The 25,383-nt window shown below is 39.8% G+C and overlaps 1 protein-coding gene across 1 annotated transcript in view; it reads left to right on the top strand.

Moving 5' to 3' along the window:
• LOC126334821 (arylsulfatase G-like) overlaps positions 1-25,383 on the top strand; it is a 262,638-nt gene that overhangs the window by 115,887 nt on the left and 121,368 nt on the right. The window lies entirely within an intron of this gene.

Raw genomic sequence — 25,383 nt, 5'->3', positions numbered from 1 at the left:
ACAAACCACAGTTTTTCTGATCCGTGGGTGTAGCACAATTAGTGTATAATACCTTATATGACTGTGCTCCTTTTCTTGTTGCAGTATTGGTAAAATATTCTGTGTGACCCATTCCTTGGGAGAGATTCTGATCTCATTGAGGATTTTAAAATTCTTCTAGTGACACATGTGTTTTTATCGAGTAACAAATGTTGTCAGTCCCAAAGGCAGTTTAGAGGTTAACTTGATTGCATATTGAAATTCACGAACACTAATAGGAATGCATATAAAGTGCTTCTCCACAGTGCAATGAAATTAAATTGCTTGAGTATTAACTGATGGTTTTAAATTGCGAGACATTTCCAGGGGCAGATGTGGACTCTGACCACAATCTATTGGTTATGAACTGTAGATTAAAACTGAAGAAACTACAAAAAGGTGGGAATTTAAGGAAATGGGGCGTGGATAAACTGAAAGAACCAGAGGTTGTTCAGAGTTTCAGGGAGAGCATAAGGGAACAATTGACAGGAATGAGGAAAAGAAATACAGTAGAAGAAGAATGGGTAGCTTTGAGGGATGAAATAGTGAAGGCAGCAGAGGATCAAATAGGTAAAAAGACAAGGGCTAGTAGAAACCCTTGGGTAACAGAAGAAATATTGAATTTAATTGATGAAAGGAGAAAATATAAAAATGCAGTAAATGAAGCAGGCAAAAAGGAATACAAACGTCTCAAAAATGATATCGACAAGAAGTGCAAAGTGGCTAAGCAGGAATGGCTAGAGGACAAATGTAAGGGTGTAGAGGCTTATCTCACTAGGGGTAAGATAGATACCGCATACAGGAAAATTAAAGAGACCTTTGGAGAAAGGAGAACCACTTGCGTGAATATCAAGAGCTCAGATGGAGACCCAGTTCTAAGCAAAGAAGGGAAATCTGAAAGGTGGAAGGAGTATATAGAGGGTCTATACAAGGGCGATGTACTTGAGGACAATATTATGGAAATGGAAGAGGATGTAGATGAAGATGAAATGGGAGATATGATACTGTGTGAAGAGTTTGACAGAGCACTGAAAGATCTAAGTCAAAACAAGGCCCCAGGAGTAAACAACATTCCATTAGAACTACCGACAGTCTTGGGAGAGCCAGTCCTGACAAAACTCTACCATCCGGTGAGCAAGGTATGAGACAGGCGAAATACCCTCAGACTTCAAGAAGAATTCAATAATTCCAATTCCAAAGAAAGCAGGTGTTGACAGATGTGAAAATTACCGAACTATCAGTTTAATAAGTCACAGCTGCAAAGTACTAACGTGAATTCTTTACAGACGAATGGAAAAACTGATAGAAGCCGACCTCAGGGAAGATCAGTTTGGATTCCGTAGAAATGTTGGAACACATGAGGCAATACTAACCCTACGACTTATCTTAGAAGAAAGATTAAGAAAAGGGAAACCTACGTTTCTAGCATTTGTAGACTTAGAGAAAGCTTTTGACAATGTTGATTAGAATACTCTCTTTCAAATTCTGAAGGTGGCAGTGGTAAAATATAGGCAGCGAAAGGCTATTTACAATTTGTACAGAAACCAGATGGCAGTTATAAGAGTCGAGGGGCATGAAAGGGAAGTAGTGGTTGGGAAGGGAGCGAGACAGGGTTGTAGCCTATCTCCGATGTTATTCAATCTGTATATTGAACAAGTAATAAAGGAAACAAAAGAAAAGTTCGGAGTAGGTATTAAAATCCATGGAGAAGAAATAAAAACTTTGAGGTTCGCCGATGGCATTGTAATTCTGTCAGAGACAGCAAAGGACTTGGGATAGCAGTTGAACAGAATGGACAGTGTCTTGAAAGGAGGGTATAAGATGAACATCAATAAAAGCAAAACGATGATAATGGAATGTAGTCGAATTAAGTCGGGTGATGCTGAGGGAATTAGATTAGGAAATGAGACACTTAAAGTAGTAAAGGAGTTTTGGTATTTGGGTAGCAAAATAACTGATGATGGTCGAAGTAGAGAGGATATAAAATGTAGACTGGCAATGGAAAGGAAAGTGTTTCTGAAGAAGAGAAATTTGTTAACATCTAGTATAGATTTAAATGTCAGGAAGTCTTTTCTGAAAGTATTTGTATGGAGTGTAGCCATGTATGGAAGTGAAATGTGGACAATAAATAGTTTAGACAAGAAGAGGATAGAAGCTTTCGTAATGTGGTGCTACAGAAGAATGCTGAAGACTAGATGGGTAGATCACATAACTAATGCGGAGGTATTGAATAGAATTGCGAAGAAGAGGAGCTTGTGGCACAACTTGACTAGAAGTAGGGATAGGTTGGTAGGACATGTTCTGAGATATCAAGGGATCACCAATTTAGTATTGGAGGCCACATGGAGGGTACAAATCGTAGAGGGAGACCAAGAGATGAATACACTAAGCAGATTCAGAAGGATCTAGGCCGCAGTAGGTACTGGGAGATGAAGAAGCTTGCACAGGATAGAGTAGTATGGAGAGCTGCATCAAACCAGTCTCAGGACTCAAGACCACAACCAAACCAACTGATGGTGGAGTGAATTTGACTGCAAAGCCCTCTTTCCTGTCTCTGTGTCTGTCCCAGATGTTGTGAACATATTTCCTGCTTTCAAAACTGTATATGTTTGTCATGATAGCACCACATGTTAGTCATATTGCAACAATTTTGAAGCAGCATTTTTGAAATGTTTCAAGAATCAATTGATCCTAACATCCTGTGTAGACTGCCATTTGAATTCTTGTAATGCTGATCTTCTTAAGGCAATAACCCAAGACCATTTTGGATTCCACTATAGTGTATGCTGTTCATTTCAGATGTGGTGAGCAGTTTTCTATGCAGCCCTGTGGGAGTTGCTTTATCTAACATGTATGTGAACCAGTCATATTCTATTTGTCTTTTACTTGTGTTCAATAATCTTTACAGTTTGCTCTGTCACAGTTCCATTTCCTTAGCCATTCTGAAGCAATTGCTGCTTGTTTGTTGTCTAATTGGTACCAATGTGATGATCTTATAAGACTTCCCAACCATGTTTCCTAGTATAAATGCATAACACATGGGAAGTATTTTTTAAAAAAAGAAAAGAAACAAATGAAGACGATGGTAGCATAATGGGTGAAAGGTTCTTTCATAATTTATAAGGTTTTGCTCTTCTGTTATGGGTATCGCCAGGAGTGCCTCAAAAGAGTATGGCAGGTTCACTATTCTTATCTTTAAACATAAATGATCTGACAGACAGGATGAACAGCAATCTGCATCTGTTTGCTGATAATGCTGTGGTGTGCAGGAAGATGTCACCATCAAGTGGCTATCGGAGGATACAAGATAACTTAGAAAAAATCTTAGTTGGTCTGATGAATGGCACCTAGATCTAAATGTAGAAAAATGTAGGTGTGTCGGAGAAGCAAATCCATAATGTTCGAACATAACATTAGTAGTGTGCCGCTTGACGCAGTCAAGTTAATTACATATTTAGAAATAACATTGCAAGCAATATGAAACACTACAAGCATGACAGGATTGTAGTAGAGAAGGTGAATGGTCGACTTTGGCTTATTGGAAGATTTTTAGGAAAGTGCAGGTGCATCTGAAAAGGAGACCACTAGTAGACCATTGGAGTGACCCATTCTTTAGTACTGCTTGATTGTTTGGACCTGCACCAGTTCAGATTAAAGGAAGGTATTGAAGCAATTCACAGATGGACTGCTAGATTTGTTATCCATAGGTCTGAACAACATGCAAGCATTTCAGAGTTGCTTTAGGACCTCAAATGGGAATCCTTGGTGGAAAGATGATGTTCTTTTCAAGAAACACTATTGAAAAAATTTAGAGAACCACCATTTGAAGCTGACTGTAGAATTATTTTACTGTTGCTAACATGAGAAATGAGGGCTTATATGGAGGTGTGTAGGTAGTTATTTTTCCCTTGCTCTGTTTGCAAGCGTAACAGGACAGGAAATGATGTAGTGGTACAGTGTATCCTCTGCCAAACACCATATGGACATTTACTGAGTATTTATGTATATTGATCAGCCAGAACATTATGACCACTGACCTACTATTGATAGAAACCCATCCAGGTGATAGCAGTGTCACCTGGCAAGGAATGACTGCTCGTCATACAGAAGCACAGTGCTTATAATATCAGTGAGCATGCTGTCCGTCTGTAGAATGGGGAAGGTGCGAGATCTATCTGAGTTTGACCAAAGACTGATTTTGATGGCACAGAGGCTCAGCACTAGCATTTCAGAAGCTGCACGAATTGTCATCTGTTTGAGGAGTGCTGTGGTGTCTTCAACAGGTGGTGAAACCACGTCCAGATGTCATGGGGTTTGGCTGTCATCCCACATTACAGATGTTGGACGTTGTAGGCTGTGCAGACTGGTACAACAGAACAGGCAGCAAACTGTGGTGGAACGACGTCAAACTGTAATGCTAGGTTGGGTAAAAGTTTGTCTGAACACACAGTGCACCAAACACTCCTAATGATCGGCCTCTGCAGCTGACAAACCATGCATGTGCCAATGTTAACACCACGACATTGGCAATTACGACTGAAATGGGCAAGTGACCATGGTACTGGACCTTGTCTCAGTGGCAGAGCATTGCATGGTCTGATGAATCCCAATATGTACTATATAATGCTGATGGGAAGAGGTGAAGCCATCATCTTCCAGGGGAACAGATCATTGACTCCTGTAAGTGGGACAGAGACAGGCTGATGACAGTTGCATTATACTATGGGGAACATTCATCAGTGGAGCTTGTGCAGAGTACCATGACAGCCAAGGAGACACCATACGACTTCATTAAGATTGTTTCCCAACTGCAGTGGCATTTTTAAAAAAGGTAGTGTGCCATGTCATAAGGGCAGGAGTATGATGGAGTGGTTCAAGGAACACAGTGGCAAGTTCCAATTGCCTCCACATTCGTCATATCAGCAGACAATGCAAGAGTTAGATCAGGTGTTCCGAATGTGGAAGTTCTTGTCTCATTTTGTCTTGTAACGCTACAGTGCTAAACATACAAACTACAATGTCAAATACTACAGGCAGATTACACTCAAAGTAGCACGTAAGGAGAATCACTGATAAAGAGTTATTACAGGGCGTATACGCTCCGGGAAAAGCCCGGGAATTTTTCGTTGTTTTAGCTTTTCTGTAGTTTTGACAGGTAAGAACTTGTCTCTAACAAAGAATTTTACTTTAGCCCATTACTGCTACGTAATATTCCAGCAATAAAAGATAAACGAAGAAAAAAATACAGTAAAACGTAAGTTGCAAAGGAAATGCGCCATTTACAGCAATAAAACACAGCGCGCACACAAACGTATGCCAAAAGCAAAATGTGTCGAAGTCTTTAGGGCGAAGATTGTGCAATACTTAATAACAACAAACTGCTTCCGATAGGCGTGACGTCACAACGGTTAACATTAGGTTCGTTTGAAAAGTTGCCATCGGACTTACGCGCATGCGCAGTTTGAGTCGCGTATTAGCTACTGAAAAGTGCAGCTGTTAGCTGTATCTTAGATAACTAGACACCAGCTGTATCAGCAGTAGCAATAAGCTGCCGGATGCAACGCGGAAACATTTTTCTGGTGCACCTAAGCTGCCAGATTCGCGCATGCGCAGAGTAGTCTGAATTCTAGTGAGATGAGGGGTAGTCTCCACGTCAACGGTGTTTAGTTTAGTGATTTTGGTGCCTCTCAAGAATAAAACGGATTTATAAGGCTGGGAGCTATAAAGTGAATTAAAATATTACATAATTATAGAAGGCCAAAATATGTAATTAGTCTCAGTTTTCTGATTTTATTTTATCGCCAGGTTTTTGGCAGTCGGGAATTAATTGCCTTGCAGAACAATGAAGTTATTTTTGTCGATTTGCTAAGAAAAAAATTTGGCCTTAATTAATCTTTTCTGCAGAGGTAGTCAATTTATTTGAAACACTATTGGCTAGCGTCAACTACTTCCGGTATTTCAAGTGCTTGTTATCTTTTGCAATGTATGGCATTACGCCATAGAACTAAACGTGAGATAATACAGTACTGGTACTTCCAAGAAAAAGCATTCCGAAAACAACACTGAAAAGTTTAATATCAGCGTGGGGCCTACTTCTTTGTGAATCTGGACATACGAATGTGCCCTTTAAGTGGAATTATGGATTTTAATATGGTTTTAGAAATTCCGATGCTCCTGGAGTATCCTCTGATGTCCTGTTTCTTTAGGACGTAATGTAAGATCTCTTAATACCATATACGTACGAACACACTGGCTACCTGCTTCATTGTGGCTGCGAAGGCACAGTAACGCCGTTTTGTGGCGCTCTCTGACAACTGCGGAAACGAGTTAGATTAGATTAGTACTTGTTCCATAGATCATGAATACGACACTTCGTAATGATGTGGAACGTGTCAGGTTAATAAAAGGTGTCTATACAAGATATTACATTACACAAAATATTGAATGACACTTAATATTTTTAATTTTTTTGTGGGGTTTGGGGAAGTTACCCACTTACTACATCCAAAAATTCATCTAATCAGTAGAAGGAGTTGCCATTAAGAAATACTTTTAATTTCCTTTTAAATGCTATATGGCTGTCAGACTTTTGATGATATTAGGTAAGTGCCCAAAGACTTTTGTGGCAGCATAATTTACCACTTCTGAGCCAAAGTTAGATTTAACCTTGAGTAGTGATCATCCTTTCTCCTTGTATTGTAGCCATGTACACTGCTATTACTTTTAAATTCGTTCGGATTGTTAATAACAAATTTCATAAATGGAGGCTACAGTGAAGATCTCTAGCTCTTTAAATAAGGGTCTGCAGGATGATCTTGGACGAGCTCCAGCAATTATTCTGATTACACGCATTTGTGCAATGAACACTCTTTTACTCAATGATGAGTTACCCCAGAATATGATGCCTTATGAAAGCAGAGAATGAAAATAGGCATGGTAAGCTAATTTACTGCGATGTATATCGCCAAAATTTGCAATGACCGTAATAGCATAAGTAGCTGAACTCAAACGTTTCAGCAGATCCTCAGTGTGTTTTTTCCAGTTCAACCACTCATCAATGCATACACCTAGAAATTTTGAATATTCTATCTTAGCTACCGATGTCTGATCGAAGTCTATATTTATTAATGGTGTCATTCCATTTACTGTGTGGAACTGCATATACTATGTTTTGTCAAAGTTTAATGAGAGCCCATTTGCAGAGAACCACTTAATGATTTTCTGAAAAACATCGTTTACAATTTCACCAGTTAATTCTTGTCTGTTGGGTGTGATAGCTATACTTGTGTCATCGGCAAAAAGTGCCAGCTTTGCATCTTCGTGAATATAGAATGGCAAGTCATTAATATATATTAACAACAGCGGAGGACCCAACACTGAACCTCGCAACACCCCATTCTTGATTATTCCTCAGTTTGAGAAATCACCAGTTTTTTGCATATTGTGTGAACTGCTTATTTCAACTTTCTGCACTCTTCCAGTTAGGTATGATTTAAACCACTTGAGCACTGTCCCATTCATACCACAGTACTTGAGGTTATCTAGAAGTATTCCATGATTTACACAATCAAAACCTTTGATAGATCACAAAAAATCCCAACGGGTGACTTTCGGTTACTCAGAGCATTTAATATTTCATTAGTGAAAGAATATATAGCATTTTCCGTTGAAAAACGCTTCTGGAAACCAAACTGACATTTAGTTAAAACTTTATTTTTACAACGGTGTGAAGCTAAGCCAGTCAGAAGAGAGATTGTACAGTAATTGTTGACATCAGATGTATCCCCTTTTTTATGCAGTGGTTTAACAATGGCATACTTAAGTCTGTCTGGGAAAATACCGTGCTTCAGAGTGCTATTACATATGTGGCTAAGAATCCAACTTATTTCTTGGGAACAAGCTTTTATTATCCTGCTGAAAATGCCATCAATTCCATGTGAGCTTTTATTCTTGAGAGTTTATTATCTTCCTAATTTCATAAGGAGAGGTGGGTGGAATTTCAATTGTATCAAATGGTGTGGGTAAGGCCTCTTCAATTAACTGCCTTGATTCTTCTAATGAACATTTAGATCCTATTTTCTGTACAACATTTAAAAAATGACTATTAAACGTTTTTTCAGCTTCCAGCTTGTTGCTTATCAAGTTTCCATACGCTTTGATGGTGATGCCATCAGAAAAGTGTGAGGTGGTGGTAGCAGAGCTAGGATTATCCAATAAAAGTGGCTCCAGAAGAAACAAAGAAAATGCATATTTACAGATGAATTCGTCTCTAAACAAAATAGATATGAGTTTGCCAAACAGATATCAGGAGAATCATAGGACTCAGTATACTCAGCGGTAGATGCAAATGAAAAATTCAAAAATTTCATGACATTGTTTAAATTAAATTTTGAAGAAACATTTTCTAAAGTATTATGTCCATTATAAACAGCAGGAAAAAAACAAGTGGGTCACAGAAGGCATCAAAAAACCGTCTGAAACACTAAAGTACCTGAGCTCCATTAAACACAGCCAAACTAATCTTGCTTTCTCACTCTTTTATAAAAGATAAAGGAAAATATTGCTTGCAGCAAAGAGAGCTCACAACTCCAAACTGGTGCTCTCTGCTGAAAACAAAAATAAGGCAGTATGGAAAATTGTGAAGCAGGAAACTGGTACCAGGAAAATGAATCTGTCAAACTTGAAAATCAAAGAGGAAGGGACTCTAATAAAAGACCAAATATATTTGGCATACTATATAAATGATTATTTTAGTAGCATAGGAATAAAATTACAGGAAAATTTTCTAACAGCCCCTCAGGTCAAAAAGCCAAATAATGGTGTATCACACTCAATGGTATTATTCCTTACAACACAGGAAGAAGTCTATAAAGCAGTCAGCAAACTGAAAAACAAAAACTCAGCTGGTCTGGATGAAGTCCCCATTTTTATAATTAAGGAGTGTATCAAGAGCCTACTTCCACCTTTAGTTGACATTGTAAATCAATCTTTCAAGCAGGGCTACTTTCCAGACTATTTAAAATATGCTAAATTACTACCTCTCTTCAAAAAAGGTGATGCAGGAAAAATTGAAAATTATAGGCCAATTTCTCTATTCTCTTGCTTTGCAAAAATATTAGAAACTATTATGAAAGATAGACTAATGAATTATTTAAATAAATACAACTTACTGTCTGTTGATCAGTTGGGATTTCGGTCAGGGAAAAGCACAGAATCAGCAACAGCACACCTCACAAAACACATTCTAGAAGCATTAGATATAGGAAACTACGCAACAAGTATATTTCTTGATCTAACTAAAGCGTTTGATACAGTAGACCACAGTATAATGTTAAATAAGTTAGATGAACTGGGAATTAGTGGACTTGTGAAAAAGTGGTTCCAGCCATATCTCACATATTTCAAGTTGCTCAAACTATATTGTAAAGTATACTTCAGACCCAAATTATGTAAAAATAGATGTCCCACGGGGTAGTGTCCTTGGCCCAATACTATTCCTCATTTGCATAAATGACTTTCCACAGAGCATCAAGCATAGACAAACAATATTGTTTGCAGATGACTCAAATGTTCTAATCAGTGACAAATCACCAGATGCACTGAAAGAAAAAGCCGAACAAACACTAAACAGTGTACGTGAGTGTGCATCCAGTAATAAACTAAACACTAAATTTAAAAGAAACAAATGCTGTTAACTTCTATGTCTGCAAAAAACCACTCTATAACAACTTTTAGTTAAACTATGAAACTATAGAATGTGTAGAATACACAAAATTTCTTGCTATGCATGTTGACAATCAGTTAAAGTGGGAAAAACATATTAAAATACTTAGTAACAGAATCGCTACAGCATGCTGTGCTCTTAGAAATCTGACTGCAGTGTGTGGTACTACATGTGTCAGATCTATATATTTTTCTTATATCCACTCTGCTATTACCTATGGAATAATATTTTGGAGAGTCAACAGTGAAAATATTCAAATAGTTTTCAAATTACAGAAAAGAGCAATTCGTATAATAACCAAGAGTGCCAGTAGGGCTCACTGCCTTGAACATTTCCAAAACCTGGAAATCCTAACTGTCCCCTGTGAATACATTTTTCAAAGTATTATGTATATAAAAAAATATTGACTGTTACATTAAAAATTCTTTAGTACACAGCTATGAAACTAGAAACCAATACAATCTGCATTTAGAGAGGAAAAATAAAGTTAAAACTCAGCAGAGCTTGTCGTACAATGTCGTTAAATTATATAATAAATTACCCAAAAATATAGAAGATATAGACACAATTGGACAATTCAAAACAAAACGAAAAGTGTTTTTATTAAATAAAAGTTATTACACAGTAACAGACTATCTGAATTAAAACATATAGTGTAATTAAAGTAGCCTGCATTGTAATACATGAGGAAATAATTATAATATAAAAACCAAAACTGTACAGTTGTTGTTGCTGTTGTTGTTGTTGTTGTTGTTGTGGTCTTCAGTCCTGAGACTGGTTTGATGCAGCTCTCCATGCTACTCTATCCTGTGCAAGCTTCTTCATCTCCCAGTACTTAGTGCAACCTACATCCTTCTGAATCTAAAAGTGTATTCACCTCTTGGTCTCCCTCTACGATTTTTACCCTTCACGCTGCCCTCCAATACTAAATTGGTGATCCCTTGATGTCTCAGAACATGTTCTACCAACCGGTCCCTTCTTCTTGTCAAGTTGTGCCATAAACTCCTCTTCTCCACAATTCTATGCAATACCTCCTCATTAGTTATGTGATCTACCCATCTAATCTTCATCATTCTTCTGTAGCACCACATTTCAAAATCTTCTATTCTCTTCTTCTTTAAACTATTTATCGTCCACGTTTCACTTCCGTACAAGGCTACACTCCATACAAATACTTTCAGAAACGACTTCCGGGCACTTAAATCTATAATTGTACAGTACTATAAGAAAATTACATAATAATTTAAAACTAATGTAAGATACCAAAAAAATGTGTGTAAATACTAATTTTATGTTTATAAATTGTAGGTATATTGTATATAATTTTGCTGACGAAATCCACGCAATGTAAATTGTTACATGAATGAATAAAGAACTCAATCAATCAGTCCTGTACTCTTGGTTGCCCTGCCTCCCTTGTAATAATATTCCAAATTGTTTTGATTTTGTTATCAGAGGCATTAATCTCAGACATGATGCAGATGCTTCTGCACTTTTTAATAACCTTTCTTAATGTAGCACAGTACTTGTTTCTGGGTCATTACTCTTTCTTGTTGTTAGATACAGTTCCCTTTTGTGGTTACAATATATTTTTATTGCTTTAGTAAGCCAAGTTTTTTTGCATGGTTTCTTAAAATTAGATTTAACTATTTTCTTGGGGAAACAGTTCTAACAGGTCGCGGGAAAATATTGCAATTGGTCGTTTAAAAAGCGTTACTTTCAAAGTAAATTTCATTTTACACAATATGAGTTGCGTTAAGCGTGTGAACGAGCTTTGAATTTCTTAAGTCGCAGTGCGTTCCATTTTCATTTAAGACTTAACACTTTGAGGGCCAGCCGCTTAGATGAATTAAGAGCGCAAAAGACAGACGTTTACGTCATTACTTAAGATTTTACCGGCAGTTTTGTGTGATGTATCGAAGTGTAACACACGCAAAAAAGGCAAATATTGTATGTGAAACCTTAGATCTTCTTGTAGCTACGCTATGTACATTAATTTTCCTATTTGTGTATTCGTGCTACTTAACAATGATGTTATTATAGGCTGACTACATTAAGTGTCGTATGCTCTGTATCACCTCATTTACATGCGACACATCTTCCGAAAGACGAAAACTGAATTTCGGAAACCGTTATTCGCTGTCATGTTTACATGTGAAGGTCTGAAGCGGATTTGCTAGCCCAGTTAACTACGGCTCCTGGAAAACAGCAGATGTAATTTATGATTTAGTTAGCACAATTGCCATTTCTCTTCAGTTAGACGAGGTGCAAACAGCTTCAGTCTAATATTTATACTTATCCTTCACTGCACAAAAAGCCACTCCGTCAATACTAGCCGAAATGCTTAAAAATAAGGCGAAACATGACAGCCCAAGCAGGTTTCGAAATACTGGCTGTGTTTACATGCAGCGAAAATCGGTTGCGGAACTGGAAAAGCGGCAACCAAAAGCGTATTTCCAGAATCGATTTTGAAGCGTTTACGTGACCATCCAGGAGCGGTAATGGGAGATCGGCTTACGGAATCCGGTTTTTGGAGCCCCATGAAAAAGCGATGGATATTTGATATCAAGGGTTCGCGATATCACGTGACATGAGCTATGACTGACTTCCAAAAGCACATCGCGGGTTTGATTTCAGTGCTTCGGAATCTAACGTTTAGTATTTGGTGGTTCGACTATATACTTTTGTAATACGAAAACATGCAGCTTACATGTTGCTGCAAATCAAAGAACCTTCAAAAACGCAATTTTTTCTGGGGTTAGTTTCGTAAAGTTGCGGGAGGCTCTAGGCCGGTGCACAAAATCTTAAGCATTCAAAGGATTGATAAGTTTTACGATCCTGAGGGAATGTATACTGCCACTTAACAAGGAGAAAGCGTATTTTCACCCGGGAGGAAGTGTATTTTTTTAACCGGTAAATCCGGGAAAAACACTGGAATTTTTTTCCTTGTCCACATATACACCTTGTATTAGGAGAATCTCTGACTCTAACGTATTCAGCAGTTTCTGAGAATGCACTCTGGCATTCAGCCTCCTAAATTAAAAGTAATGGTGGAGGTTCATATTTGTAAGTGATGTGATTCAGCGTTATGAATTGACCACGGGAAAGGAGACCTACACAGCACCAGATTTGTCCATAGTAGTGCAATACCTACTGAGTTACTCACAACTCGTATATCAACTGTTGGAAATGTTGTTGTCTCCAACCGTCAAAATCTCAACTGTCCAACCTACAGCAAATAGCACAATCTACCACAACTCATTGACGAAGTTCAGAGGAGACTAGGGCCTGTAATGTGGTTCAGTAGAAGACACAAGACTGGATGAACAAAGTACACAAGTTCAGCATTAATACATAAGACTGTTCAAAGCCAAATGAATTCAAAGCCACACCATTCATTCATATCTTCAAGAGACCAAACAAGACTTAAAAATTCTGGTTGTATGTAAAGGCTGTTAGTGGCACCAAAATTGGTGTCCAGTCTTCTCACTATAATCTATCGTAGATCTCAAACAAAAAACTATGTCCACTTCATGGAAAAAGCCACAGGTCACACTCGCAGAAGTGAAGCACAAAACTATCATCCATGCACAAAACTACTGTCTAAAATCCTTGACATAAATTTGTAGTAAATCTTGGCATGTATTCTGAGCTCACATGTAATGAGGTATCTTGAACAGAATGACCTCATCAGTTGCAACCAGCATGGATTTCGAAAACATCAGAATAGATAATACTTCAAGAAACAAGATAGCCATAAGATTACTATATGTGGCTGGGGTGGCAAATCTAAGACAGTTATAGACTATATATTAACAGACAAATTAATTGGAGGAAAAGTAAGGGACACTAAAGTCATACCAAGCCAGCAGGTGGATAGTGACCACAGGTTACTTGTAGCTGACCTAAATTACAAGATGAAAAGTTTGAATGCTGTACAACAAATGCCAAAAATTAAGGAGTGGAAGTTGAAAGAAGAAGAAACTAAGAAAAGCTTCCAAAATCTAGTAGCACAAAAATTGCCAAAAACTGAAAGGGGTAATGCAGAGGAATGGTGGAACCATATATAACAGTGCTGTGCAGATATGCAGCAAAATAAAGTGTAAAGTAAAAGATAAAGAAACCAGTTGGTGGAACGATAGAGTAAAAGATGCAATTAAAAAATGTAACATGGCAAAGAAAAACATGGATTTTGAAAAAATAAATCAGAACCTGGGGCTGATGCCAAAAGATGAACACAAGGTGACAACACTGGAGAAGGAATACCAACAAAAGGAACTCCATGCAAAGAGGATTGTGAAAGAAGAAAAGGAGAATAGTTGGAAAATACTCACCCAGAAACTAAACCAGGATAGCAAAGGGAACCAAAAAGTTGAAAAGTAAAAGATCTGATAGAGAAGACATAAAAACAATTGAAACAGAGGATGTGGATATTACCAGGAACATGGAAGGTATCAGAGAAGAGATGAAGAATTATTTTGAAATCTTACTGAATGAGGAAGGTGCACATGAAAGTGACACTAAAGTCATTGAATTAGAGGAAGAGCAGGAACCCATCTCTTGGTTAGAAACTGGGAATTCCCTGAAACAAATGAAAAGTGGGAAGGCAGCTGAAGTAGATAAGCTGACAGTGTATATGACTATAATCCATGGAATACAATGGTTACACCAGGTGCTGGGGGTGATATGGAAAGAAAAACAAGTGCCAGATGAATGGAAAAAAGGAATTATAATACCATTGTTCAAGAAAGGTAGTAGAAAGAAATGCAGCAACTACCGAGGAATCACACTGTTATCACAGTGTCTTAAGATAATGGAAAAGGTCATAGAAAAAAAGATTGCAGAAAATTCTAGAACACCAATTAGAGGAACAACAGCATGAGTTCAGAAGAACAGATCTCACTTTCTCACTCTGTCAGTTAATGGAGAACTATTGGGAAAAAGACTTGATAGTAGTATTCGTGAATTTGGAAAAAGCATATGACAGTGTACCAAGAGATAAAATATGTGAATGCTTGAGAAAACATAATGTTCCTGATTCATTAATTAAAAAAGTCCAGATGCCATACAGTGGTTGTAAGAGCAGTGCACAAGTAGGAGGTGGAAGATCAAAATGGTTTAAGACAAAGAGAGGTGTTCAGCAAGGCAGTTCGCTCTCTCCTTATTCTTCATTACACCTATGAACACAATCATGAAAGAAATCAATGAAGAAGAAAATAAAGATCTCAATGCTTTTGTTTTTGATGATGACATCGCCATTTGGGGACAAACGGTAATGAAGGTTCAAATTTAAAAAATCCAAGTTAACTGTGAGTAGGAACAAGACAGTGGCAGTAAAGATAACCAGAACACCCACATCTTGTAACATTATCCTGGAGGGGGAGAAGGTTGAATGTGTGAAAAGCTTCAATTATCTGGGTAGCATCATATCATGTGATGGAAGTTCCAAACTAGAAGTCTTAAACAGAATAACAAAAGGATCTAGCTTATTTCACCAAATACAAAATGTAATCTGGGACAAGGAAGTCCCTCTAAGAGCCAAACAGACCGTGTATAAAACTTATCTCTTGCCAGTCATGGTGTATAGTCTAGAGGCCTGTGTCATAAATAAGAGAGAAGAGCGTCAAATACAAGCATGTGAAATGAAGTTCCTTAGGTCAGCTTTATAAAAAAAACTAGGAGAGACAGAGTCAGGAATGATTATGTTAGGAAGACCTGCAGGTGACATTGACTACGGAGGAGAGGATGAGTGACTTGAGATTGAAGTGGTTCGGTCATGTGAACCGAATGCACCCGACTCGAACTTCTGACCAGTATTTGGAGATGGAGGTACCAGGAAGAAGACCAGTGGGATGGCCTAGAAAGAGATGGACAGACCAGGTTAATGAAGATCTCAAGAGGTGAGGCATAACATGGGATGTAGTGGAGAGAGAAAGCTATACCAGGACAGAAACCAATGGAGGCATATCATTCACCAAGTTCCTACCCGACTCACTGAAAGGAAATCCTGATAATGATGATGATGATGATGATGATAATGGCTTGAAGAGTGTAAGAAACTATGAAAGATTATAGACTGATAAAATACAGAAAGTGTGTCATAACAGATATTCTGAAGAAACGATAAAGTCCCATTGAGAATTTGGGTATTAGAGAGACAGTAAAAACTTGGACAGGACAAGAAGGGAGAATTAAACCACATATTTCCTTTTCAAAAAGATCATCTTGGTATGCTTTAATCACTTAGGTTCCCTGGAAGTACCTATCTGCAAGCTAACAACAATTGTTGATATTCTAAACTATAGCTTCCATTATTTAACATAAGGAGCAAATCACTACACATTGTTCTTATAGTAATAGCTCTATTAGCATTTTATTTACACTTGGTGTACATGTTGTTTTGTGCCAGTTATCAGTGATATAATTGCTACTGTCAGCATCTTTCATACAGAGGTTGGACAAAAATATGGAAATACCATGAGAAATGTACAGTAGAAAATAAATGCAGATGCTAGCCAAGCCAGCAGCTTGCAGTGTTGTATTTGACCTTGAATGGTACTGGTGCAATATCCTCAAGTGTCAGTCATGACAAGAACAATGTTCTGTGTAGTTGTCAGTGCATTATGTCGGAGCTAAGTAAATTTGAATGTGGACAATTGTTGGTGGTCACATGGTGGATGCTTCTGTAACCAAGATAGCCACATTGTTTGGTGTTTCAAGAAGAAACGTATTGAAGATTTATACCACATACAGGGAAAGTGGAAAAACTTGATCCACTAAGTCACAATGTGGATGAAAGGGTATGTTGAGGGATAGTGATGGGTGATTACTGAAGAGGATTGTGCTGAGAAATAAGAGGATAACAGCCACAAAAGTCACAGAGAACTGAATGCTACACTTGAGAGCCATGTTAGCAACAAAACAATACAGAGTGAGCTCCAGAAACAGGGAATTGCAGTTCATGCTGGAATTCTAAAACCTCTCGTCAGTGATGCAAATGTCCATAACAGGATCACTTGGTGCCAAAGCCATAAAACCTGTGCTATGGAACAATGGAAGAAAGTCATTTAATCAAATGCTCCTTGTTTCACATTGTTCCCAGTGTGCCTGCTCTAGTTTAGATAAATGATTTAGAAATAAGTTGTTCATTTTGGGTGCAGCAGTCACAAGATAAATTCATAAGATCATCCAACAGGACTGCATTTAGAATCCTGTTACAGTGGTCCTAATTTACCTGAGAATTACAGCCTAACAAAAGGAAGAGTGTGTCAAGTGATGAGAGCAGTTAAGTGCTCAGAGGGATGTGCTTGGAGTTAATTGTGTGCTCAGGTCATATAAAAGATGAAATTATAAGTATAACACAATCAAGCTGATATTATTTTGCTCTCAAGAGAAATAATATGAAACAGTAATAAACAAAAATGTCATAGAGATATTGGACCTTAAACAGATCCAAAATAAACTACAGTCTAAAGAGATTCATCACATCAATGCCCTTTGTTCCAGGAACAGTGTCGTTACAAGTTCAGAGTACATGGTGGCTGAAAGCAAGCTATTAGTTCACAGTTAATATGTGTTATACAGTGACACAAATGAGTACCAAAAAAAAAATGTGCCAGTTGTAACTGTGTTCAAAAGCAAAATCAAAAATGCCACTGGGCTATTTTTGATAGATTAATATGAGGAATACCACATACAATCTAAGAGAAAATTGAAGTAATCATACTGCATAGTTAATCTACACTCCTGGAAATGGAAAAAAGAACACATTGACACCGGTGTGTCAGACCCACCATACTTGCTCCGTACACTGCGAGAGCGCTGTACAAGCAATGATCACACGCACGGCACAGCGGACACACCAGGAAACGCGGTGTTGGCCGTGGAATGGCGCTAGCTGCGCAGCATTTGTGCACCGCCGCCGTTAGTGTCAGCCAGTTTACCGTGGCATACGGAGCTCCATCGCAGTCTTTAACACTGGTAGCATGCCGCGACAGCGTGGACGTGAACCGTACGTGCAGTTGACGGACTTTGAGCGAGGGCGTATAGTGGGCATGCGGGAGGCTGGGTGGATGTACCGCCGAATTGCTCAACACGTGGGGCGTGAGGTCTCCACAGTACATCGATGTTGTTGCCAGTGGTCGGCGGAAGGTGCACATGCCAGTCGACCTGGGCCCGGACCGCAGCGACGCACGGATGCACGCCAAGACTGTAGGATCCTACACAGTGCCGTAGGGGACCGCACCGCCACTTCCCAGCAAATTAGGGACACTGTTGCTCCTGGGGTATCGGCGAGGACCATTCGCAACCGTCTCCATGAAGCTGGGCTATGGTCCCGCACAGCGTTAGGCCGTCTTCTGCTCACGCCCCAATATCGTGCAGCCCGCCTCCAGTGGTGTCGCGACATGCGTGAATGGAGGGACGAATGGAGACGTGTCGTCTTCAGTGATGAGAGTCGCTTCTGCCTTGGTGGCAATGATGGTCGTATGTGTGTTTGGCGCCGTGCAGGTGAGCGCCACATTCAGGACTGCATACGACCAAGGCACACAAGGCCAACACCCGGCATCATGGTGTGGGGAGCGATCTCCTACACTGGCCGTACACCTCTGGTAATCATCGAGGAGACACTGAATAGTGCACGGTACATCCAAACCGTCATCGAACCCATTGTTCTACCATTCCTAGACCGGCAAGGGAACTTGCTGTTCCAACAGGACAATGCACGTCCGCATGTATCCCGTGCCACCCAACATGCTCTAGAAGGTGTAAGTCAACTACCCTGGCCAGCAAGATCTCCGGATCTGTCCCCCATTGAGCATGTTTGGGACTGGATGAAGCGTCGTCTCACGTGGTCTGCACGTCCAGCACGAACGTTGGTCCAACTGAGGCGCCAGGTGGAAATGGCATGGCAAGCCGTTCCACAGGACTACATCCAGCATCTCTACGATCGTCTCCATGGGAGAATAGCAGCCTGCATTGCTGCGAAAGGTGGATATACACTGTACTAGTGCCGACATTGTGCATGCTCTGTTGCCTGTGTCTATGTGCCTGTGGTTCTGTCAGTGTGATCATGTGATGTATCTGACCCCAGGAATGTGTCAATAGTTTCCCCTTCCTGGGACAATGAATTCACAGTGTTCTTATTTCAATTTCCAGGAGTGTAGATCATTGAATGGTACCATTGCAGATCAAATCAATGAAATAATTGATGGAGAAAATCAAAAGTTGTAAATTCGTCTAACTAAACAAAGTACTCACCAAGCAGTGGCAGAACACACACATAAAAGACTGCTGTGATTGGCAAGCTTTCAGAGCCAGTGGCTCCTCCTTCAGGCAGAAGTGTTGAAGGGAAAGGAATAAGGTTGCAGGGAAAGGATTGGAGAGGTGTAGGAAAAGGGGTAGATTTTGGGAAAATCACCTAGAACCATGGGTCAGGGAGACTTACCATATGGGATGGCTTTCTTCCTATCATCTTTAACTGATTTATTCGCAAATTTGGCAGCTATTTTCTTTTCCACCATACACTTATCTTGTTTATACATAATTATATCACATTTTTGTGCATTTGTTTCTCAGCAAATTGCTCTGATCAACTTTTATTGCTGTTTATTACCTCATTTTAGTTGCCAAGTTACATACTTTACATTTTCTTGTATGACTTTCGCCTTCTGTTTACCCAGTTTCTAACATTTTCATAACCTTCCCGAACAATTTTTTCCTTTTTTTCCATTTATCATTTTTCATATCAATACAGATCACCCACTCATTATCTCTGATGAATCCCATCTCATGTTACATCCATTCCTTTTGAAAACATGCCTTTGCACTACGAACACTGAGATCACACATTCTGTTTCTTGAAACCCGCTTGTCCCTTGGATTTACTCCTAAAGGCCTAACATTGAAGGACTCTGTTTCTGGATACAATCCAATGCTACAGCAGGCTCTTTTACAATTTAGAATACAGCACTCTCTTATTCTTACCCAGAAAAAAAGAGTCTTTCCTTCTCATCCCGATTGGAAGTCTCTCCTGACCCGCAGTTCTGGGTGACTTTTTCAGAATCTAACCCTTTTCCTAGACCTCTCTAGTCCTTTTCCTTCACCCTTATTCCTTCCCCTTCAACCCTTCTGTTTGAAGAAGGAGCCACTGGCTCCAAAAGCTTGCCAATCACTACAGTATTTTATGTGCGTGTTGTGCCATTGTTTGGTGCATAGACTTCTTATTTATCCAATTAAATAATTTCATCAATAATTGATTGTTTTCATTGTTATAACTAAACAGTGTTTATGACATCCTGAAAATCAAGCTCTAAAATTGTTAAGGGTCAACTTTCTTATGTAGTAGTAAGACATGGTATAGTGTCTTTTCAGAGGGATTACGTGTGTGCATCTTCATGTTTTCACGGTGCAAAAACTGTTCCATAAAATTTCAGGCATGCAGCCGCATAAATTCAGCTTCTCCTTCTAATATTTTCACTGAATAACGTCCAGCCATCTTCAGAGTGAGCAGAGGTGACTAATGCTCCAGCACTTGCTCTGTCCTTTTAAAACCAAGGAGACAATGGTTCAGTCCTCGGGTTTAAAAGGACAGAGCAAGTTCTGGAGCGTTAGTCACCTCGGCTCACTCTGGAGATGGCTGGACATAATTCAGCTGAAATATTAGAAGAAGAAGCTGAAGTTATGTGGCTGCATGCCCGAAATTTTATGGAATGGATTATTTGTGTTCTGTAACTGAGTACACACATGTTGGATAATTTTAACAGTGATACTCTCACCCATCTATAGGTTTCAACATCAATTGAGGAAATATGGATATCAGTATTTATCTGTGAATGTATAGGCATCTTGTTGATTGTAATTTAGTGGATATTTTTTTATGATCCAATCTGTATTAATTTCAGTGTGGCTTATATCTTGATTACAGCTGCAGGACCTTAAACAGATCCTGACACAGTGTGTGAGAATAGTTATAACAGTATGAACACGTTACTCATCTGTGCGTTTACTGATATATATCATGTTAACTGTGCCATTCCTGGAAGGAGAGAAGCAAAATACAAAAGTGTTTAGGTGCTACAGATATTAAGCTGGGTATATAGATGAAATTGCAGAGGTAGAATTGTTATCTTCATTTGTTTTTAAAATATTTCCTGTCCTCCCTCCCCCTCACAGGAAGATGATTTGACAAACTGGAAAGAGGAAGGCTTTCTAAACAAGTGGCTGAAATACTATGTAGCATTGAACCAACAGATGTCAATGTGAACTTGTATTCTTTCTAGTGCAGCTTCTGTTAGTTCATATGCTAAGATGAATGTGAGTGCTTCTTAGAAGGTTTTGTTTTTCAGTATTGATGTTGCTGTTGGAACTTCCTTATCTGGGATGGACCTAATGAATTAATCATAAATTCATGAATGTGCATATGGATATTGACATTAGTGTCTCTGCATGTCAAACTAACAATGACAAAAAAGGCCATATACCTGTGATGGACAGTTAGGATCTGTATGGCTGCTACAATAGCTTACGACATTGTTTGACTTGAAGCAGAACTACAACATTGTGAGTTGTGGTAGGTTATTAACATGAGAGCTGAGCAGATTAAAATCTTTGTTGTGCCACCATTACACATTGCTCAAAAAGACTTGAGCTAATGCTGATGTAGCTGCTACAACAGTTCCAGTTTTTGCTGATGAGGCTACTATAATAGTATCAGTTTCTTCTGATACAACTGCCATAAAAGCTTCAGTTACTGCTGTTGCCACTGTTACTGTCTTTCTATTAAATGTACTAGACTTGTTTCCATGTTGAAACTAGTTTTGCATAGGGTCAAAAATGTTAATCCTCGTCACTAATGCTGTATTTACAATATAAATACACTTGCAGGAATTGGGTAACGAACACAATGTTCATGATGTATAATGACTGTTAATGTTACTGATTCACACACACAATGTTTATTTTTACATGTTATACGGATAGATACAACTTAAACATTTGGCATCTCAGAACACACTACCCAAGGTACAGAGATACTGTCCTTGCAGTGATATTCTTGGGGATGGATGTCCATTGAGTTTGTGTCCCCCAAAAGGCTTGGAGTGCTGAAGAGTTGTGTTGTGTTGTGGTGCAGGTTGTCTCTGGAGATGCTGTCTAGCTTGTACTTGACTCTAGATGTCTTGGTCGGCGCAGCGGTCTGCCTGTTCCCGACGTCCGACTGAGTAGCTGGTACTGGAAGTACCATCATTAGGTTGTCTGCCGGTGGTAGTATGCAATCCTGTGGTGTGGTCGTAGGCTGATCCTGTGCCCGGTTTTCCGTCTTGTGGTCTGGGCCTGACACGTAGTATGCCATCCCTGGATATCGTAGATCACAGTGCAGCTGTATCGACTTACTGTGGTATTGATGTGGAGTGGTAGAATGATTGTGACATCGTGCTGTTGTTGACCTATCGGTATTTGTATGTGCCAGATACCATGATCATTGTGTCATGCAGAGACACTGTGATATCTGGAGGAAGATAGTGCTTGACATTGACTGTGACAGGAAAGGGAGCTGCGTCGTGGCATGGGGTCATAGAGATGGTATTGTTCCCCAGCGTCTCTGCCATAGTCTATGCTGGCTTCAGTTTATTGATGGACACAGTAGTGGGTTTGTGGCTAGCATGATTTTGAATGTGTTCGGTCCCTGTCTTAGTACCTTATACGATCCACTGTACTCTGGGTACAGCATTATGCGAGTGCAGATCTATAGGTTTTTGTGCACAAATACAGTGGGTATCATGTGGTGCAATGGCGGTGGGACTCTGATGCTGCATATCCATTCTCTGACCTGTCGTATGAGGCCTGGGAGGTCCTTATTGCCTTTTTCCAATGTCTGTGTGACAGATTCCTCTGGGAGGCTAATCGCTTTGCCATAGAGGACCCCCACTAGTGAGGCGTTGAAGTCCTCTTTATGGGCCATTCTGATACCCAGCAGCACTCAGGGATGGGGCCTCTGACCATTTGTTATCATGGCACACTAGTGCTGTTTTCAGCATGTGGTGCCACTGTTCTACTAGGTCTTTTGACTGTGGATGGTAGGCTGTGGAATGGAATCAGTGGCAGCCGCAGAGTCGGCACAATTCTGTAAACGCGGTCTATTTGAATTGTCTGCCCTACTTGGTTGTTAGTGACTCAGGGCAGCCAAATCTCGCTATCCATAAGTCGATGAACAATCTCACCACTATTACTGCTGATATGTCTCTGAGCAGAGCGCCATCCACCCACCAAGTCATTCAACCAGTGACCAATAGGATATAATGAAATCTGTTAGATTCAGGTACTGGCCCCATTAAATCTAAATGTGCATGTCAAAAATGGCCCTTCAGGATAGGGAAGCTCCCTAACAGCAGTTGGTTCTGTCGTCCTGCCTTCGCCCTCTGGCAAGGAATGCATGCTTCTCTCCAAGTGGCACAATCCCTCTTCATATTTGGTCACACATAACGTTCCAAATCTAATTTCGTCATGGGGCACACTCCAGGGTGAATTGAGTTGTGGAGCAAGTCAAATATTGTTCAGCGATAGTTGCCAGGGACGGAAGATCATTGCCTCCCTGTTGACACGTCGCACCAAACTAATTAGTTGGTTTGGGCATTGGGCATTATTGCAGTTGTAATCCCATGTTGTTCCAGGTCTGTATCTGTTACCTGTGCATCCGTGAAGTTACCAAAATCCAGTTGAGTGATCACGACTGCTACGAGGGACAGACAGTCCACAACCATATTGTCCGCTTCACGCACATGGTGGACGACTTTTGTGAACTGTGAAATGGGGTCCAAGTGCCTAAACTTGCATGGTGTGGTGCTGACAGATGGATTCTTTACTGTGTCAGCTGATGGCTGATGGTCTGTGTAGATAATAAGTGGTCTCCCTTCAACATCATCATGGAAGTGGCACACCACTTCGTACATGGCCAGTAGTCAGAGGTCGACCACTTCCAATGAGCGTCTGTCAGTTTCCTTGAGGAAAAACAGAGAGATTGTGTCATCCCTGGCACTTCCTGTTGTAAGCGCCTATCGCTCTTTCACTTGTATTTCATGTAATGACAAGATGAGCATCCAGTGAAGGTAGTTTGTGACGGTGTGGGCTGGTTGGGCTGTAATGTTGTTGGAAGCATTTTGCAGGCTGTCCATGTTAGCTTCCTCTTCCCCAATGTGTTTTTCCCCTGTAGAGCTTCTGTGATGGGAAGTAGAGTTTCAACTGCATGGGGTAGGTGTTGTCAGTAAAAACTGACAACGCTGAGAGATTTACATACTTCTTAGTAGTGTGCGGGTGGGGGACAGTTAGTCCACCCTGTGTTGTGACATCTTGTAGTATACTCCAGGCAGGTGTCATTCGTGTTCCTCTGTGTATTTTTAGAATATAATTAAATACTTTAAATAGCAGTAACAGTTGGGACATTGAAAAACAGCCTATCAATGAATCTTAGCCACAGCCTAAGGGATGTTTCCAGAATGAGATTTTCACTGTGTAGCAGAGTGTACACTGATTTGAAACTTCCTGGCAGATTAAAACTGTGTGCCGGACCGAGACTCGAACTCGGGACCTTTGCCTTTCGCGGGCAAGTGCTCTACGAACTGAGCTACCCAAGCATGACTCGCACCCCATCCTCACAGCTTTACTTCTGCCAGATTCTCGTCGCCTACCTTCGAAACTTAACAGAAGCTCTCCTGTAAACCTTGCAGAACTAGCACTCCTGAAAGAAAGGATATTGCAGAGATGTGGCTTAGCCACAGCCAGGGCCAGAATGTGATTTTCACTGTGCAGCGGAGTGAGTGCTGATATGAAACTTCGTGGCGGACCGAGTTTGAATATGGGTTACTGCTAGAAAGTAGCAAATGTTGCCAACAGTGACCACCAGTCACCCACCACCTGACAATTTCAAGTTGTTGCCTCAAGTTAACATTATAGGATACACGAAATGTGATTGAGCAGCAGACCTGAGAGCCCCATTTGGACTTGTCTTCTGGAGCGTGTTTCTGAAGATGGGTGGGAATCTGGAAAATGTTGGTCTGGCACAATACAATTTTAAAAATAAATGCTATGCAGCTGATGTCAACCTTTAGTCATCAAAAACTGAAGTTCCTCATCAACACATATGTCAAAACAGAAAACATCAACAAAATCCTGTAAGGAATTTGGCAAACACATCAAATGATGAGTTAGAAACCTAAAACTGTGTCAAAAGCTATCAGACTATAACATGCTTTGATTGTTTCATAAATATGAAATGGAGATGTTGAGACACAGACAGGCACAATGAAAAGACTGCTATACATTTAGGCTTTGGTTCAAAAGGTTTCCATCCAAAGTAGAAAATACACACAATTTCACACAAATACAGCTCACACATGCATTACCACTGTCCTGGCCATTGTAGCCAGACTGCAACAGTAGCCAGAGCCAGAGCTTGTGTGAATGTATGTGTGTTTTCTACTTTGGTAGAACGCAGTTTGGCTGAAAACTTAAATTATAGCAGTCTTTTCATTAGGCCTGTGTGCGACTCAGTGTCCTGTGTGCGACTCAGTGTCTCTTTTATGTGATGAGTAGCACTTTGTCCTTTTCATAATATTGTTATTATTCCATCCTGAATTTTCCATTGTTTA

This window comes from Schistocerca gregaria, chromosome 2 (assembly GCF_023897955.1).
Source record: "Schistocerca gregaria isolate iqSchGreg1 chromosome 2, iqSchGreg1.2, whole genome shotgun sequence".
NCBI classification, from domain to species: domain Eukaryota; kingdom Metazoa; phylum Arthropoda; class Insecta; order Orthoptera; family Acrididae; genus Schistocerca; species Schistocerca gregaria.
The sequence above is the reverse complement of the archived record's forward strand: the minus strand, read 5'-3'. Positions and strand labels throughout refer to the sequence as shown.